The sequence below is a fragment of the Cebus imitator genome, unplaced genomic scaffold, assembly GCF_001604975.1.
Source record: "Cebus imitator isolate Cc_AM_T3 unplaced genomic scaffold, Cebus_imitator-1.0 Scaffold7, whole genome shotgun sequence".
NCBI lineage: Eukaryota > Metazoa > Chordata > Mammalia > Primates > Cebidae > Cebus > Cebus imitator.
The window spans coordinates 2,968,687-2,988,866 of record NW_016107322.1 but is presented as its reverse complement, the minus strand read 5'-3'; the positions used below and the strand labels follow the sequence as shown (position 1 = coordinate 2,988,866).

The following is a 20,180-nucleotide window of genomic DNA, read 5'->3' as shown; positions in this document are numbered from 1 at the left end:
TAATTACTTCTCTTTCTCTGTAGAATTTATTTAAAATTATAGAGCTTAAAATATAGTTATAAACCCTAATATATTGCTATTACAGACATAAACTGTATTGGTCCTATCATAACCAAAAAGCCATATGATATGAGATGTTAAAAATAGTTATTCATATTTGAAACAGAAGCTCTATATTTTAAAATGTTACAAAGCATAGACTACAATACGGTTCGAATTCCTTATATTTGTTTCCACTGATAGATTATTCTTAATATTTGATATTTGTGGTTGAGAGATAATCTCTTTTTAACATTTTCACAGTAACCTGTGTAACAATAAATTAATTTCCACAAATGAATAATAAGTGAAACCCTGGGTAAAATATCATTCAAAGTAGCTATTAATGCTAATTTCTATATCTCATTAGTTTTGTGTGTTTTCTTAGGGAAGGGAAAAACTTATGTAAACACAGACAGACCCCTTCTTTTTTTGTATCCTTATTCAGGCATGTGTCAAAAACTTTTCTACCACCACTTTCTGGCTGTGCAACCTTGGTTAAGTCACTAAACATCTCTCAGCCTTAGTTTCTCATCTCCATGTGGGAAAGTGAGGAGATGGCCACCAAGGAGAAGCTGCAGCCTCTGAAAGGTTTCCAACAAGGACATCCTGAAGCCCTCATTGGGGAAGAGCCCAGGCACGCCTCTGAGGACAAGGCTGAGGGAAAACCTCTGCAGACGCAGAAGTGGTCTAGCAAGATTGGCTTGGTGCTCTCCCTGGCTGGTGCTTTGTGGGCGTGAGCAATGTCTGTCCCTTCCTGTACCTCTGATACAAGAATGATAAAGGTGAATTTCTAATACTTCCCTGTTTTGAAGCAGCCTGACTGTGTTTTTCTTGGAGATCATTGTCATAAGGCAGCAAACATCTGAAAGAGGCATCACCTACTGGGAAAAGGCCTGGCCCTTGTTCTCTGGCATCAGCTATGCCTCCATCGTAACTGTGTCCCTCCTGAATGTCTACTATGTTGTCATCCTGGCCTGAGTTACATACTACCTGTTCCAGTCCTTCCAGAAGGAGCAGTCCAGGACACACTGCAACCACAGCTGGAGCTTATTTGTTAGGAATACGTCTTTAATCTCCATCTGCAAGTATAATCATAGTATCAATGGCAAAAAAACAGGGAAGCTGACTTTACGAAGTTGGAATCTAGGTTCCAGCTGACTGACCCCCAAAACCAACTCCATTTAGCACAAATACAAGACATCAGGACCTGTGGAACTGTACGGAAAAAAAAATGAGTAGTTTTGGAGCAGCATGCCTCTATACCTACCCTCCTTAGCAAATAGTAGACAATTACCACAGATCCATTACCAATGGTAGTAAATGGATCCACAGACCCTTTCCCATTAATCATATTCTCCCCACTAGTTTGCTTTACAAAGGCTAAGAGAAGGTGAAGTATTTGCCATTTGCAGAGATTGAGGACCTAGGACACAAGTGATTATTCATTTTTTTGCCTTATTACCATTGTAGACAAAAAGTATCTGCTTTACAAATTTAGTAGATTGAAAAATTGTTCGGTAAAAATCCAGTTAATTGGACACTAAATTAATACAGCTAATTAAAACACCTATGAAGCCCTTCTTTTGAAGGTCTTTCTCTCTCCTAGTTGTTGTCTTCTGTGTCCTTAGCTTTTTGTTCATGTACCTACTGTTACTTACGTTACATTGTAAGATAATTTGCCTTCCTACATAGCTTTCCCTTTCACTCGACATTTAGTTTCTCTAAGATATCAATATACAACCTAGTACATAAAAGGTAACCAGGATATGTTGACCAGTTTTGAGAGAATGAATAAATAAGTGTGCTAAGGATGACATCTCCAGTTCTAATCATTAACATCATTTTTCTTCCGGCTGTGGCCTATTATATGCATCAGTGTGGCCCACTTCTTAATTATATGTCTGATTGCTTTGGGAGATAAATGTTTTCTGTGTCTCTAATTTTACATCTGTGGACCTCGAAGGGAATAATTAATGGCATTGACTCTATCACTATGTCACAGGTAACTGGGGTTCATGTTATGTTTTCTAAAGGAGATCTCTAAGAGAAGGTATATATACTCATATATGTTTTGAAATCACTTAATGAAGAAAGAACACGTTTATTATGAGAATTTTCCAAAACTAACAATTTATGAAAGTTAATGGATGAAAAGTATATACATATATTGCAAGTATTTACAAGATTCTGAAATTTTTGAATTTCTTAATATCAGCTTCTCTTCACAAAGTAACTTGAATATATGAGGATACTTCTATATCTTACCGAAATATTAATGTGCCAATTGTATGTAAGGTACAAAAACAGTTTTCATGTTGGCTATATTTCCAAATGCTAATAATCTGTGACAATCTATCAATAGTAAAAGTTTATTTTAAAGCTGTCAAAATATAAAGAAAAACAAAAAGAAGGAAAGAAAAGAAAAATAAGATAGAGAAGCCATTCTTGTTATTTGAAAGAAGCAGCAGAAATAAATTGACACAAAATTGTTTATAAGCTGTAATATTAAGGAAAGTTGGGACTTTAAACAGAAAAACATAGTGCAGAGAAACAGAATATGATCTACATCTACTGTTTGCCATATTCTTCCACATTTCCCCTAGTTTTTCAATAGTAGGCTAAGCCCAGTAAGAAAAGCACAGAGGTAAATGACAAAGGTGGGTAAAGCATTTGGCAGCTTTTAAACAATGTAATACAGGCTTCATGTACATCTACCCTTGTGAAGGTGAAAGGAAATTGTATTGGAAAAATATTCTGATTTTAGTAACTACCTCTATAGTACTGCATGCAAATAATTTGCAAACAGCAAATAGTTCCATGATTTGCTCTAGGAACAACTGTGTGTTAAGCAACTGATTTCCTTTTTGCTTTTCGCTTAGCTTGAGAATCTTTTTTTTTTTTTTAATTGCACTTTAGGTTCCGGGGTATATGTGCAGAACGTGCAGGATTATTGTATAAGTACATACATGGCAATGTGGTTTGCTGCTTCCATCCCCTCTGTCACCTATATCTGGCATTTTTCCCCATGTTATCCCTCCCCAACCTCCCAACCCCCCGCTGCCCCTCCCCTGTTCCCCCCCAACAGACCCCAGTGTGTGATGCTCCCCTCCCTGTGCCCATGTGTTCTCATTGTTCAATAACACCTATGAGTGAGAACATGTGGTGTTTGATTTTCTGTTCTTGTGTCAGTGTGCTGAGAGAATGATGGTTTCCAGGTTTATCCACATCCCTACAAAGGACACGAACTCATCATTTTTTATGGTTGCATAGTATTCCATGGTGTATATGTGCCATATTTTCCTTGTCCAGTCTATTGTCAATGGACATTTGGGTTGGTTACAGGTCTTTGCTATTAACTTGAGAATCTTTTTTTTCCCATTTATTTATTTTATTGCATTTTAGATTTTGGGGTACATGTGAAGAACATGCAAGATTGTTGCATAGGTACACACATGGCAGTGTGATTTGCTGCCTTCCTCACCATCACCTACATCTGGCATCTCTCCCCTTGCTATCTTTCCCCAGCTCCCCACCCCCCATCGTCCCTCCCCTATTTCCCCCCAACTGACCCCAGTGTGTTGAACAATGAGAACACATAGACACAGGGAGGGGAACTTGAGAATCTTAATTGTTACAACTTTACGTGGATTTCGGCCCTCAGTAGTTAAGAAGATCGTATTCACTCTTTTTTTAGTTTTCGCTCTCTTAATACACAAAATTTGACTAATAAAGTGTAGATAACATGTGACTTATAAGCCCTTTGAATGCATAACTTAATGTAAGTATTGTGGTCTTATAATTTTATTGTATAATAAATGACTTAATACACTCTATACTTCATAAATGAATGTACCTGTCTACTGCACGTCTCAACCTAAAGAGTCTTGTATATTCCTTTCTTATTTATAACATATATTACAACTACAGAAAATGTGACATAATGAAATCATAATAGTGGTCTTAGTATAAAAAAGGTAGACATTAAATGCTTCCTCAGCAAGCATTTTAGTTATTGCTATTTTCATTATCAGAATGTTTAAACTTTAGCCATTTCTCAAACTAATCTGCAGTTTATATATATATGTATATATATATATATATATATATATATACATACAGTTCCTTGACAATTTTATCCACCTTTGAACTTCATATGCCAAAATTATGTATGAACATATATGTACGTATGTGTACTATATGATTATCTATAATTTAACAAAAATATAAAGTTTGAAATAAAAAGAGGCTAATATATTTTAAAATAAGTGGAATCATCAGATAGATACATCTACAGATACTCACATAAGCAAAATATCTTTCATAGCTATTCCAAGAAAGTTATGTTGTACAACATGGAGGTAGAAGTGCGTGGCACAAAATAAAAAAAAAAAAATATGAGATTGGATACATGTTTCATTATGAGGATAACTTATTCTAAACTTGCTAATATGTATTACACTATAGCAGTTACATAATTGTACATGTACGTCATTAAAATATGACATTTTAAGCATTTCTGTTAAACAACATATCAAAGTTAGAGTTAATAAGTAATTTCCACTAATCCTGTAAATACAGAATAAGTAGTGGTATATATTAATAAAAGAATGTAATCAATATTCTTCTCTAGGTTTGAAAATAAAATATGAACATATATTTGTCTTCCCATGAAACATTCAACCTTGGCTCTGCCTCTCCTGCAGGAATTCCGTGTCTCTCCTTTCTTATGAATACTAAAGAGTTTTAAAGACTAAGCCATACACTGGCACACACGTAATATATAGATAGTATAAGGGTAAATTTATTAGGATCCTGATTCTCTGTATTCACTGAAATTGAATGTACATATATCCATTAAGCTAGGAGTTCTACTTATAGATGGATTTCCTGTCTTCATTTTCTTATGTTTTTTCCTAACCTTTAAAACAAGTTTTTGGATTGCAGGCTACTTTGATTGCATCTTATTATGATTTGATCACAGCATTTATATTGATAACATAGCACATCAACTAACACATAATGAGAACAGAATAAATATACTTCTTTTTTATCCTGGTACAAAATATTGTTTAAATAAGCAGCAAAAAGCTAAACTTGGTTAAAACAATAATTCTTTGGTTTTACTGTTATAATGATTTTTCACATGACATAGGTTGGTATTTATCTCCTACTCAAGACTGGTCTTTGGGCAAGTTTTCACATTAGTTGATCACATTTGTAATCCCTGTTATGTACAAAGTTTCAATGATTATTGTGGTTCCCTCTTCAGAGTGAGAATCTTGATAAAGTCTAGTAAAAACACATACTTCCTCTGAGCATTTCAGCCAATCCACTATGATATTCCCTTCAAGTCTGCTTGATCTGGATAGTGTATTTGAATTAGTATGGCCCCAGCAGAGACTATTACAAGACTTTTGTTTGTTACTCTTAGAAAAAATCTTTTATTCCTTTTTCTTTTTTGAGACAGAGTCTCGCTCTGTCACCAGGGTGGAATGCAATGGTCAATCTCCGCTCACTGCAACCTCCGTCTCCTGGGTTCCAACCAATTCTCCTGCCTCACCGTCCCGAGTAGCTGGGACTACAGGCATGCGCCACTACACCCAGCTAATTTTTGTTTTCTAGTAGAGACAGGATTTCACCATGTTGGCCAGGATGGTCTTGATCTCCTGACCTCGTGATCAGCTCCCACCAGTCTCCCAAAGTGCTGGGATTACAGGCCTGAGCCACTACATGCAGCCAGAAAAAAAAGCTCTCCTTTTTTTTTTTTTTTTTGCACGATGGTCAGTATGTATATGAGCTCAGGTCTGTTAAGGAAAGTTTGCTAAAGTAAGAAATAATGGAAAGATGAAGGGTGCAGAGCTCAGAGATTTGGAAGAAAAAAAAAAAAAAGCCTCGGGTTCTTTTTAAATAATGTAACAAGCCTGGCCAATCTGTTGACTTTTAATTTACTTGACTATAAATTCTCTATATAGCTTTAATCAGTTTTATATTTTTTAAAGCAATCATGTCCCCTCAGTTGTGAAGTCTGACCCACGTTATGTAATGTTTCAAATGTCTCCAAATATGGAAACAAATATACATTCTTCAAACTTCTGAGTTACTGTTACAGTTCCCATTTTTTTATGTGAGTAAACTCAGCTTTGGACTAGTTAAATGAATTTCCTCTAAGTAGTTAATAACTGTTGAATACCAAATTTGACACAAAACATTCTCATTCCAGTCTTAAATAATTTTAATTTTTTAATAAGAGGGACAACCTCATGAAAAACACAAATACACACATTATGAATTATGACACTGAAATGTTCCCTATATTTCTGAAACCCATAAACTCCCTCATTTATTAATTTGTCTATTTCTTAGCCAATTTTAGACAATATTGTTTCCTCATAAAATAATTTCACATCAATTAGACCTATAACCTGCTCATTTTCCCAAAAAATTATTTTTATTTTTATTTTATTTTGATGGTCCAGCTACATCAATTTTTTTTTTCATTCAAAAATGCATGTAGGTAAAATTCTAACAAAAAGGTCATCAGTTTCAATGACTAATTTGGCAAAAACGGATATATCTTACAAAAATTGCCTTATGCTCCATAGTCTGCACTAGATTGAGAATTTGTCTTAGCCAAGGACACTGCCAGCAAGATGAGTGAATGGGCACTGAGGTGATGGCTAAGGACTAAGGCAAACTGTTCTTGCTTACTGCCAGGGGGATATTGACAAGCTTGACAAGAATAAGTGCATGGACAAAGACAAAAGGCAGTGGCGAAGGCAGCGGTGGCTGCTGCCTCAATAAAGCTTTTGGCTTATTATCAGTCTGCCAGCTGTTAAACTATTTTCTTTCAATGCTAAACCTGATGATCTATACCCTACTTTTTGATGCCATGGATGGAACTTCGCAGACTGCCTTTCTTCTTTTCCAGCTGGCTTCTCCTTAAGTTATGCTAACAGAACAATGGAGAAAGTTTGGAGGGACAGGAGGCAGGAGAAGGGACAGGAACTTTCTCCTTTCTGTATGTATTCTCCTGTTGTCTGTGGCTCTTCAGAAGCACTCTTTACTCAGGCAGTGGCAGTTGGCTTTATTATCTAGCTTATTTTGGTCTTTTCGACATCAGTCTTATTACTACTCTTCAGAAGTCTGGACAATACCTGACAGCTCAGAAGTAAGACTCCCAGATACATGGTACCAATCTACACTGCTGAGGTGCAGCCATATCTTGGACAAATATGCACAGATGTTATTGCTATGATTTTTGCCATCAAGTTTTAATTTTATTTCTAGTTGAACACACCGACACACATGCATAATACATACAGCAGATCTTCAAATATGTCATTTTGTTCAAGGTCATCTCATTAAAATGCTGAAGAGAAAAGAAACGAATTCCCAGCTGGGGCTAAAGTGTGTGGGGAGTTTTCATTTTCTTCCCATATCTGTGTTGCTTTGCTCTGGGTGTTCTGGTTTCCTCCCACATCCCAAAGATGTGCATATCAGGTTCATGGGGTGTGAGCATTGTGCCATAACAATGTAGGATGAATGAGCGTGGGTATGCGTGTGAGGGCACCTGCCGTGGAATGGAGCTCTGACCTGCACTGGTTACTGCCTTGCGTCTTGAGTTGTTCAGATAGGCTCTGGCCACCTGTGACCCTGAGCTGGAATAAACGGATAGATCATGATCTTAATTTGTATTTATATCTCTTAAATATATGCATAACTTGCATACTTTTTAATGTTTAATATTAATCGTGTTTTGTTATCTATTTAGGAGTGTACAGATGTTTTTGTGACTACAAATATGCCATGGGAATTTAACTCTTGATTACATCAACTAGTCTATGGGAAAATTAGTTTTGTCATACAATTATTTAATATAATCTAATCATATAATATATAATAAAGTTATAAAATATATTGCATATAATTTTAATTTTAATTTATAATGCAATTGTAATTTATGAAATATATGTATACATCTTATGCATTGCATACTTAAAATTATAATTATATATAAAATATATTATAGATCATATAATTTTATCTCATACATAATAGATATTTTATATGTGTGTGCTTATATTAATACATGCATTAGTCCATGCAGGCTCACACAACAAAATATTTTATATTGGACAGCTTAGATATTACAGAAATGTATTTCTCACAGTTCTCACAGGCAGATTTGGTGTCTGGTGAGGGGCTTCCTCCTGCATAGATGGTGGTTTTTCTCCCTGTAAACTCGCATGGCAGAAGAGACAAATGAGTTCCCTTGGGACTCTTTATGAGGACTCCATATCCACGACCTAATCTTTTCCTCAAAAGTCTTGACTCCAAATACTTTTGGAGTTAAGATTTTAACATATGAATTTTGAGGAGAATGAAGTATTCTGAGTATTCAAGTTTATATATATATGTATATATAGTGTGTGTGTTCATAACATTTATTTAAATTTCATGAATAAATATGAACTTTATTCATATTTAAATATTCATATTCATTTGTTCATAATATTTATTTGAATACTTGAATTCAAGTATTTTATATATATGTACATATATATATAGTGTGAGTATTCATAATATTTAATATTTTTCTTACGATTTAGACCCTCTATCATATTTGAACTAAGGTTTAGGATCAATGTTTTTCAATTTAATTTGTAGCTATAGTATACTTAACATTTAGCCCACAAGAATTTTGAACCGTAGAAGAACTTTATATGTTTTCCAAAACTTTCACAGATAAGACAAATAATATGACAGAAATTAGAAAATGAAGCCACAGGAAATTTTCTTAAACATATTATTCTAAAGCATAAAAGAACATTTTAAATAGTCTAACATAGGTTATCCAGAGAATGACCAGAAGAATTTAAACTACATGAATAACATCCATTTACTATCCTTCTATTTTGGAAATTATATTATTACATAAACCATGACCAAGTGAAATGGAATTACATATATTTTATTAGGTACAATTGTGTGAGTTTTATTTAGCCTTTCCAACATAAAGGAAATTAATGCAATAATTTTGTAAGTTAAGTCATTTTTCAACCTAAGGAATAATACAATAAATACAATTAAAGTTCTTGAAGAGGTAGAGTTATTTTATGAATAGAAATTATGTGTATCATTGTAGACAAATAAATTAAGCTAATGATGTAGCATTGGACTGATGTAGGGAATTAGATGCAATAATCAAGGCTGTAGAATTAATATGCAGATTTGCTGTCTACCTGAAATGTCTAAGAGGTAGGATTTGTGTCTTGTTTATATTCCCCATAGCAGTCGTATACGTATAAAACAAAACAATGACTTTCTCTATCACACAAGCCGTATGTACCCCTTGATATTATGAAAGTGTTTGGCTTATCACCTAAGACCCTTTCATGATTCGTGAAAGAGGGAAAGAAAGTGAGCAAATGATTTAAAAAGTAAAACAGTGGTTCAAGGTAAAAATATATTATTACATCAGGACAAAGGAAATGAATTGACCTGGCGGAATGAAATACCAATTATTTCTCCCACTATACTGAGTACTAATGTCATAAAAGACACAAACTGCTGGTCAAGTGATATGCTAGTTGCTCAATGGTTTTACTCTCAGTGGTCATCATCTTCAGAAGACAGGTGGATATGACAAAGATAAATAAGGATTCATACACACAGGCACTGACCAAACTTCAGGGTTTATCGAACATAATAATTCAGCAGCACACCTCTGTCTACAATTACATCCAAAGAGACTCAAGTAATTTTCTTCAGGCCATCAAGACTTGAAGAGACTGTAAGAAAAGAAAAGAAAAACAGAAGTTTCCAAACGTACAAACACACACACACACACACACGCACAAATGTTCTAACATCAAAAGACTTGAACTAGAACTAGGCAGCAATTTCCTGATTAATGGGCTGTGTAATGAAAGAGATGCTTGAGCATGATCTTTTCCAATCTATATAACATGAACAGTAGTCTCTTAGGTGCCCCACTGAAGAGTTTCAGGGCAAAATATCTCCAGAAATAAAAGTATCCTCTATGAAAGAACTAGACTGTTGTCTCTACAATTTTCAAGGCTACTATAGCAGTTCATTTTAAATATTATACAATATTAAATAAGTACTAAAAATATGCTATGTTATTTAAACTTAGAAAAAAACTCATAAACTCTACTTTTAAAAGTTTAAATTGTGAAAAAGGAAAAAATACATGGGAAGAAATGTTTTAACTGCAGGTTTATTTGTTCTTATTTTTTTTCAGTACAGAAAATTACATTTTACCTTTCTTAAGATGTTGTCAGAAAGGAATGTTGACTGACATGCAATAGCAGATAATCAGAGATATCTAGAAAATTACAACAATAACAAGAATTTTGACAATGACTTTTTTTTCCCAACAAAACTATTGAGAGTAATTTTTCATTTATAGGTAATTTTCAAACTCCTTCATCATCGATTATCTGTATTGTACCTAACACCACGGTCTTCCCACTGCTTTCTCTTGCCACCTATAGGCACAAGAAATAGACTTAAGAAGAACATTAAGCGATTGATATAATTAAAAAGAATTCTTATTTTAAAGTTTCATTTTTCCTTAATTCTTTGTGTCAGATAAAAAGGCAAGCCTTTGTTATCCATTGGTTAGAGCCTTGAAAATTTTGTAAACATATACAATTTCTAATAATGCCAGGAGAAAATAAGGCTTGGAATCTATAGAGTAAATAAAAAAGTGCCACAGCCTACTTTCTGGAATTGTGTTCTAGGCTGAGTGGCATCATCCAAAAATTGATGTTCAAATCCCAAGTAACTCAATGTGACCTTGTTTGGAAATAGGGCCATTGCACATGTAATTGTTAAGCCCATTAGGGTGAGACTTCAGCCCACATGACTTGTATTCTTATAAATACAAAGTATATAGAGAGAATGCCACATGAACACAAAGCAGAAATCAGGGTAGTGTGTTTAAAAGCCAAAGAATGCCAGACTCTCAGCATATCAAGAAAAGAAAGGAGAAAGAACTGGAACAGATTATTTCCTAGTACCTTCAAACAGAGGATAGCCCTGCCAATATCTTGACCTCAGGTGTCTAGCCTCCAGGACTGTGAAATAATACATTTCTGTTGCTTAAGCCACTAAGTTTATGGCACTTTGTCACAGCATCCCTAGGGAGCCAGTACAAAGTGTGTTGTCCTGGAGATCACCTGCTTCTGCTCAGTGCAGGCAGCAAGGACTCTCTTTCGATGGCAAGGAAACACACACAACCTTCATGCCAATCATATGCAGTATCCCGTGGGGCAAGAAAGCTAAGTAATCTGAACACAGTAAGACCAAATTTAATATCTTATACCTATTAGATTTTATTGGAAACAATGTAAAAATTATTGAGTATAAAAAATTTCAGAGTATACATAGAAATTGAGTAATATTAAATTAATTAGTCTACTTAAGAGAAAAAATGTAGTGCATAAATAAAACATAGTATAGTAATATAAATTAAACATAGTATAATAGCAATGTGAACGTCAAGTAACGTTATTAGCTGAAGAGGATTTCTTTTTAATTTTAAATGTGTGATATTTAATGACAATAAAAATAACAATGTAATTAATAGAAATTGTATTGGTATTCAAAATTCAGCCAGCCACTTAATCAAAAAACCAATTCCTCCCTGGCATAAAATTGTTTTTGACCCTGGCATTCCACCATATACTAAAATATAAACTGAAAGTTTTGTATTAATTTTTAAGTAAATATAAGGCTGATTTTAACTAAATGTGGCATATAAACTGTTTTTTAAAAAAGATTAAATTACATAGCAAATATCGGAAATAGCTTGCTTTTGTTAATAGAGCTCAGACAGGGTACTTTGCAAAATTAAAGTGTTGAGTAACCCCATGTTCTGTGAGTATATTACAATTTCAGAGAAGACGGCATTTTTAACCTGCTGTGGCTTGGAAAGTGCTGCAATTCCACTTGGGGACTTTACTTCATATGTATGTCATCAGCATTGCCAATTAATGCTGATACTTTATTATGTGATTATAAATACTATTTACATATTCTATCATTTCCTCATCTACATCAATTGAATAGATTATTATCCAAATTGTTATTTTTTTATTTTTAAGAAAGATGGAAGACATTGCTATAGTAGCAAATATTTAAGAAATAAAGACTGTATTACACATACTTATTGATCTAATTCATTCTTCTTTCAGAAACGTAAACATTTGAACAAATGTACTTATTAGAATTAAGAAAATGTGGCAATAAAAAAGAAAATGTGTGTTTTCATGATAGTTTTTTTTTTTTTAATTACACATTAAGAGAAGTCAAGTAGGAAAAACTTGAGGAAAATCTTCAAAACACATATTTGGTGAACTGCTTCTCTCTCCTCGGTCCCCACCACACCATACTTTGATTTTATTTACTTTTTGTTCCTCCAGTAAAACTCCCCCTGAGGCAACAAATAAACTGTAAGCCTATGAGGAAAGTGCTATGGAATATGGTTTGTTTGTCCCTGCCAAAACTCCTGTTGAAATTTAGTCCCCAACATGATGATGTGAGTTAGTGAGGCCCAGTGGGAGCTTTTTAGTATGGGAGACAGATCCCTCATGAATGACTTGATGCGGTTTTTTTGCTAGTGAATGAGTTCTCCCTGTTGCGAAACTGGATTATCTTGGGAATGGATGAGTCCCTGTGATAGTGTGCTGTCATAAAGCCAGGACATCCTGCAAGTTACTCCCTCTTCACATATCTGCTTCTTTTTGACCTTCTTTCCCATCCAGTGATGCCGCATGAAAGCCCTTGCCAGAATCCAGGGTCGTGCCCTTGACCTTCTCAGCCTGCAGAACTGTGAGTTAAATAAACCTCTTTCATTTGTAAATTATCCAGACTCGGGTATTCTTTCATAGCAACACAAAACAAACTAAGACAGGAACCAAACACAATTGCATTTTTTTAAAAGCAGCATTAAAGTATTTGGAGTTTTAAAAAGAAACTGGAATACTTAACTCTCCTTTTGGGATCCTAGATCACTGTTAGTATTTAAGGTGGGGAACATGTAACTCCATTTTGTTTCAGTTTGACTTCAAATTCTGAGAGAGAGAGAGAGAGTGAGAGAGAGAGAGAGAGAGAGAGAGCGCGCACGTGCATGCGTGTTCAAATCAGGGAAGATATAATAAAACCAATAGTCACTCTCAATGCCTCAGAATTACACAGGCGATATTATTGTTAATTTATACTAGTGTTAACCTATTATCAAACACATTTTTATTTGTCTTATTTGGAAAGGAAGGTAAACATATTTTCTACAAACACATATCTATACATTTATATGGCAACATGCTAACTCAGTCAATGTTATTATCATTATTATAATTTTTACATTAGGATTTGCTTTTGATGTTGTACACATTCCATGGGTTTGGACAAAGGTATATGACATATATTTGCCATTATGTTTTAATCAGAGTATTTTAACTGCTGTACACTTTCTTTGTACTCTATTTATTCCTTCTTCCCCCTCACCTCCTGGTACCCACTGATCTTTTTACCGCAGTTTTGACTTTTCCATAATGTCATATCTTTGGAATCATACAGTATGAAGCCTTTTCAGATTGGCTTCCTTCACTAAGTAACATGCATGTAAGGTTCCTCCATGTCTTTTAATTGCTTGATAGCTCATTTATTTTTAGTGCTGAATAATATTTTCGTTATTGACCCATTGTACAACAGTTTGATTATTCATTCACTTATTGAAGGACATCTTGATAGCTTGTAAGTTTTGGTAATTATTAATAAAGCTGCTATAAACATCAATGTCCAGGATCTTAAGTGGAAATAATTTTTTAACTCCTTGAGATAAATGCCAAGGTACCACCCTATATGATCAGAGTGTGTTTAGTTTTATAAGGAACTGCCAAATTCTCTTCTAAAGTTACTGTAACGTTTCACATTTTTACCAACGAAGAATGATTGTCCTTTCTGCTCTACACCCTCATTAGCATTTGGTGTTGTCAGTGTTTCGGATATGAACCATTCTAATAAATATGGAGTGGTATCTCGTTGTTTTAGTGTGAATTTCTCTAATGATGTAAAATGAGCATCTTTTTATATGCTTATTTACTATCTGTATAACTTTGGTAAGGAATATTTTAAAACTAGGAAATATATTTATTTTGTTTAATTCAAAAATAAATTAAAAATTGTCGTGGGTAATTTATTTCTAAGAGGCACAAATGAGTATCATCAGAGGAATACATGTGTGTTCTCTCTGTGTCATTATGGACACCAAACATGAGGCCTTGTTTCCAGTGCTTCTATCACTACCACTCCTGGGCCTCCACCTCACTTCATGCAAGGATTTGATTACAAATAACACTGGGTTATTTGACTTTCTCATGAATTGGAACTTTCAGTGAAAACCTCCAAATGACAGCACGTAGATCATATGTCTAGCCCCTAGATGCAAAAGACTCTACAACAGGTAATTATGCCTTCTATCTGGGAAAATAAGAATGGAAATTTGAAACACATTCAAATTTCAAAATGGCATTCAAAAGGAAATAGACTTCCACAAGCATCTGCTGTCCACCCCTTTATATATGCTTAACAAGTTATATCCTGCTTCCAATGACCAGGCCTTTTGGTTGTTGATTTCATTACTGTTCAGGTCTCTGTCAGGTACTATTTGTCTTTTGACTCTGCTATTTCGGATGGTTCTGGTGCCTCAGTCTTTTAGCTTTTATTGGACAGGTCTTGCAAAAGGCTGTGGAGTGTTGACATCAGCTTCCACTCAGTTCTGTAGAGTTTCCCAGAAAGTGACATTGAAGGAAAGATTGACACAATGTTACATAAAAATATTATCCTGAAAATACTGAATAGTGGAATTATGTTTTAGTTTATAGAATTACAGAATACGGAGTCCTATCCTGAAACATTCTTATTCTAAAAGAAACAACAGACTATATTAGAAAATGATTGGGCTATTTTAGTAAAGACATTCTTCTGTAGTGCATAATAAATAGATTATAATTTATAACATTGTGGATAATTTTGCTTTCTGTATTTACACCTATATGTATTTACATTTATATTGTATATTAAATATAGTCAATTATTTTAAATTAACTATGTTTAATTAATTAAACATATAATTAATATTTATATTATATATATTAAGTATATTTAATGCAGCATAACATTATAGAAATATTTAGTTACATTATATGGCATTATATATATACATACATATATGTAACTCATATTAGGCGTATGTTGTAAGTAGCTTTAGAATTATTTCATGCTTTTAGAACTTGTTGACCATTACCTTTTATCTATATAACCTAGAAATAGTTTTATTGATTTTAAAAAAGTAATCCATCATGATTTGTTGTTCATAAATTTGATTACATAAAAGAACATTAGTCTCAGGAATTGAAGTTTAGCATTGTGGTCTTTAAATCTGCACAGTTTAGAGTGGACTGTTTTCAAAACCAAAGATATATTTCAGATGCATTGCTCCCTGAGGAATGCATGACTTTGCATAGCAATGGATTTATAGGAGATCATGGAATAACTAAAGCCTTTAAACAACTCCTTGTTTTTCTTTACTAACTTCTGGCATTAAAGGCACTCGGTACATTTAAGATAGTCGCTGGTACTTTAGATAATCTTGTAGAACGTTTATTTATTCAAATTTTTAGTGAATCCTCTCCAACAAATATAGCCGACCATGCACTTTAATGACTCTTAATGTACAATCATTGATTAATAAAATAACTTCACCACAATATTATCAAGGCTATAAAAATGATTTAAGTGTGAAGAATTTGGACTAAGGAGTTTTAAAAATATTGTTTTACCATCAGAACAAGCACCGAAAAAAATATCCCTTCAATTACATGGATGTATCTTAAAATACATTCGGATTTGCTAATATCAAATAGATTTACTAAAACTCACACTGATTTCCAACACACATACACATATGCACACACACTCAAACATACAACACTCAGAGGCAAACTGTGAAAAATGAAATAAGCCAGTCATATTTAAGCATAGTTAATTCAATACGTTAAAAAGATTGTTGCTGGAAAATCCTGATTCATGTTCAATGATTGATCGTACTATCAATGAAACAAAATTATTTTATTATCCCCTGATAATTAACATAACATGAGCCTATATATGTGTGAGATATATATTTATATATCTCACACATATGTGTGTGCAGATATGTATATATATATATATTTATATATATATATGCACACACATATGTGTGTCTATTGTCTAATATTTTCATGCCAACTTTCTGCTGATTTGGCATGTATAATCATATACAATGTAAAATTAAAAAACATTTTGTTTTTTATTCAACATACCACAAATTAATGGTACATATTAGCAATTTGATTAATTTGTTGTACAAATTCTACCAATTAATGGATATAGTTGTTATTTCTGTCAAATAGTTTTTCTAACTAAAATAAAATTTAATAAGAAACTAATTTTTGTATATTTTTCCAATTTTCCTTTATTGGCTAACCTGGAAACATAGTCATAATAGTACCATAGAGAGTTTGCTAAGATACATTACACAAGGAAATACTTAGTCAAGAAGAACCTTTAGCTTTTGAAATACTTAAAAAGAGAGCTATCTAAAAAGCATGAGCAAAGAGATGCATAAATAAGTATAATATTTTAATATATCAAATAGATTGGGTCACTAATAAAATTACGTATTAGGTATGTAAGTTGTACCAATTTTACTATAAAGGGAAAATTTTCATTATTTGACATATTGTTTAGTAAAACATCTATTTGCATTTTTATTCATTCATTATGACAAAAATCATAATATTACAAATCACTTAGATATATTAAATATAGTGCATTTACAAAAACACATAAGATGTTTGAAAGTGCACTTTCAAAAACAGAAAAGATGTTGTTAATAATTAGACAATTCTAACTTATTTCTATTTGGTTAGCCTGAAGATAAGTTTCATTTTCTTTATTCTAAGGATATGAATGCAGTTCATTTGACTGCATTCTGTTCTATCAGGTTGCTGAAAGTAGTCATTTTCTTATTTCAATTGCTTCTGGAATTCATATTTTATAAAAACTGCGATACATGTTTCACATGGGTATTGATGGTAAAAGTGGTTAATAAGCCTGTCAGTTAGGTAAGCCCCAGTGATTTGGACTGCATTAAAACAAACAAATAGGAAGTTCAGAAGCAGTGGTAGCAACCATTGCCTGTCTTACTTGATTGCTGTTTTATTTCTCTCTGTCACTAAATGACTACCATTCTTTCAGCATTCTCTGTTTCATTACTCAAGTCTTTGTTTTCTACTTTCTTCTTCCAGTACCCGAATAGCAGAGAAGACAGTGTTGGAAAAGCTGGCATTGTTATTAGTCTAAATATTCTATTGAACAAGGGCTAGTAGGATATTTTGAAGAAGCACAAGCTATAATAAATCATGGCATCTACCAATGACAGTTTCAAATGAACACATTCATTGGGCCAGGCAAGTACATCACTAAGAATGTTATTTACCTCAGGTGCTGACATATAGTGCCAGATGTTGAATTTAAACCCTGACTCAGTGATTGCGGCTGAACACTGCATTGGCATTTTAAAAAGCATCTGTTATAAACCCTGATCTGAGTAAAACACAAACCACAGAGCTTAATGCAGGCAATAACAAATGAGAGTTTAAAGTGATTACCTTGGCAAGTTCAGAAAGCATGAAGGCTGAGGTAAACTCAGAGTATTGGAACACGTTCCTGTTAAAGGGAGCTTTTGTGGGGTCACTTTTCTAAGCACCTTCCCACAGAAATATGAAAGATGTGTGAATAACATCTAACTTAGCGTTAAAATAATAAAGTTTTATGAATTTGTAATATTTTTGCATATGCTTTGCTTTAAAAGGTACCCTCATGAATGCTGCAATTGGACCCAGAAAGAGGAATTCATGAGTTAGTGAATAATCATAAGAATTGTACACTGCCCGTGAGGAACATTTCCAATAGGATAACATGCATGTGATTCAAAGTTGTGTATGTAGTTCTGGAAAATAACACATAAAACCTGATACTAATTATTTACATCAGCAATTAGATTGACATTACATTTTAAAAATACAGCAACAGTTCTGTTTTAGAAAATATTTAATAAAAATTAATAAATTAAAATATAATTAAGCTTTACTTAAAATAAATTTGATGTAATATGTTGATATCTATCCATTACTGTATAACTGGCTTTAATTTTAATTGACAATTGTGTATATTTTACAAGAAAAATTATGTTATTAATAATACTTTTGATTCTTTATCATCATTTACATTTTGATAAAAACATTGAAATTTGGAAACACATAAAATGTTATTTGATTTTGTTATTTTAAATTTGTTACTCAGTTGTTCAAAACTCACATGAGAATTTCGACTAATGCAACCTGTTAATCAAATTTTAACTAATAAATTAATAAAATTAGTCAAATTATTGCTTTTATTCAATTAAAAGCAAAAAAATTTAATTAAGTATAACATAATTATGCATGTCTTTATCGCTTATTCAGACATTGATAGCTCATCAACTGAATGGTCTGATAGCCAAAATAAAAATACATAAATCATGTTTGCTAATTTCAGTAATAAAAAACCAATATATACATATATTTAATGTAATATTACATAATATTTTCAAGGTAGTAAAACAAAACAAAAGTTTGTTAAATCTGTTTATTAATTTTAAATATTTAGAGTCTCTGAGCCTCCATGTTCTCATTTCATGACCTGAAAATATTAAGGTGATTGAAACCTAAGCAGCCTATTCAAAGTTTAACAATGTGGCACTTCTATTTCATGATGAAAAATCAACATGAATTACCTTTCTTTTCATAATTTTGTGCAATAATGCTTCACCCCTTTGGTGATCAGATATAGGAATTTGAATATCTATAATTCATTACTCTATTTTTTATCATAGTGTCATAATTTAGTTTGGAGAACTAAAACTCCCCCCAATAACACAGCTGTTGGAAAAGGTGTGTGCTTCTAGGCGACATGTATTCACATTATATTTCTTTCCTTCAGAGATTGGTTCAGGGGTGCTCAAATGACCAATCAGAGCCATTGTGATGCAGTGAGATTTTGCTGGGACTTTGAAAGAGTAGCAGTCCTCTTCCTCCAAGTATGCAAATAGCACTGGGACTAATAAAACTCACCACTGAATAACATAAAAAACCTACAAGAGCAGCCAACAGAAAAAATAAAGCATTAAGACACAAAGGGAAATTTAGTCCTTTTGTTATTAATATGAGTCTCTTTACAATAATGAATTTGAAGCCAGTTCTATTCCTGGACATGCTAGTTATGTTAGCCTTTATAATCTGCTTTGTTTTTGCAATCTTACCCATTTCAATTAATGCAATTATATAGGAGAGCACTACCAAAGAGAGACTTTTACAATGCTTTTTCAAATCCCTTACCCACTCTTTCCCTCAACTAGGAGTACAAGTGACTTATCCAGGGGGATGATGGGTAAAGGTTACTGCTGATGTTCAGCAGAATCAGTTGGTTGTGGCTCCCTCTCCCTCTGTTTTCTCTTTCCTTCTATGTTGGTCATTCAAATTGGTAAGAAGGACTGAACTAGATCGTAAGAAGTAAATATATACATCATGGCCCAATGTATTGGCCCTATGTATTTCCAGTAGGTACATCTGCAAATAAGTGAACAATTCAATCTTCAGTACATAGGAACACTGAGAAAGCCAAATTTAAGCATTTGATTCAAACTACAATCATTAAATTAAAATCACTAAAATTAAAAAAAAAAAATTGTAGGACTGAGATTAATTGAAGGGCTTTACAAAAAGTGGTGAGCTCTTTGGGTTAACATTTGACTTAGGACCTGCATGGTCAAAAGTTAGCCACCATATAACAATGAGGGGTAAGAGTACTCTAGAGTAAATAGTGCCAAAACTCTGAGGTTAAAGTGAGCTTGGTGATGTGGTTTGCCTATGTCCCAACACAAATCTCATCTTGAACTTTAGCTCCCATAATTCTCTCTTGCTGTAGTTGGGACCCAGTGGGAGATAATTGAATCATGGGGGCAG

General features: G+C 33.3%; 1 pseudogene; it reads left to right on the top strand.

The window, feature by feature from the left end:
* Positions 1-596: 596 nt before the first annotated feature.
* On the top strand, positions 597-1,200 carry LOC108311749 (annotated as a pseudogene).
* Positions 1,201-20,180: the final 18,980 nt, after the last annotated feature.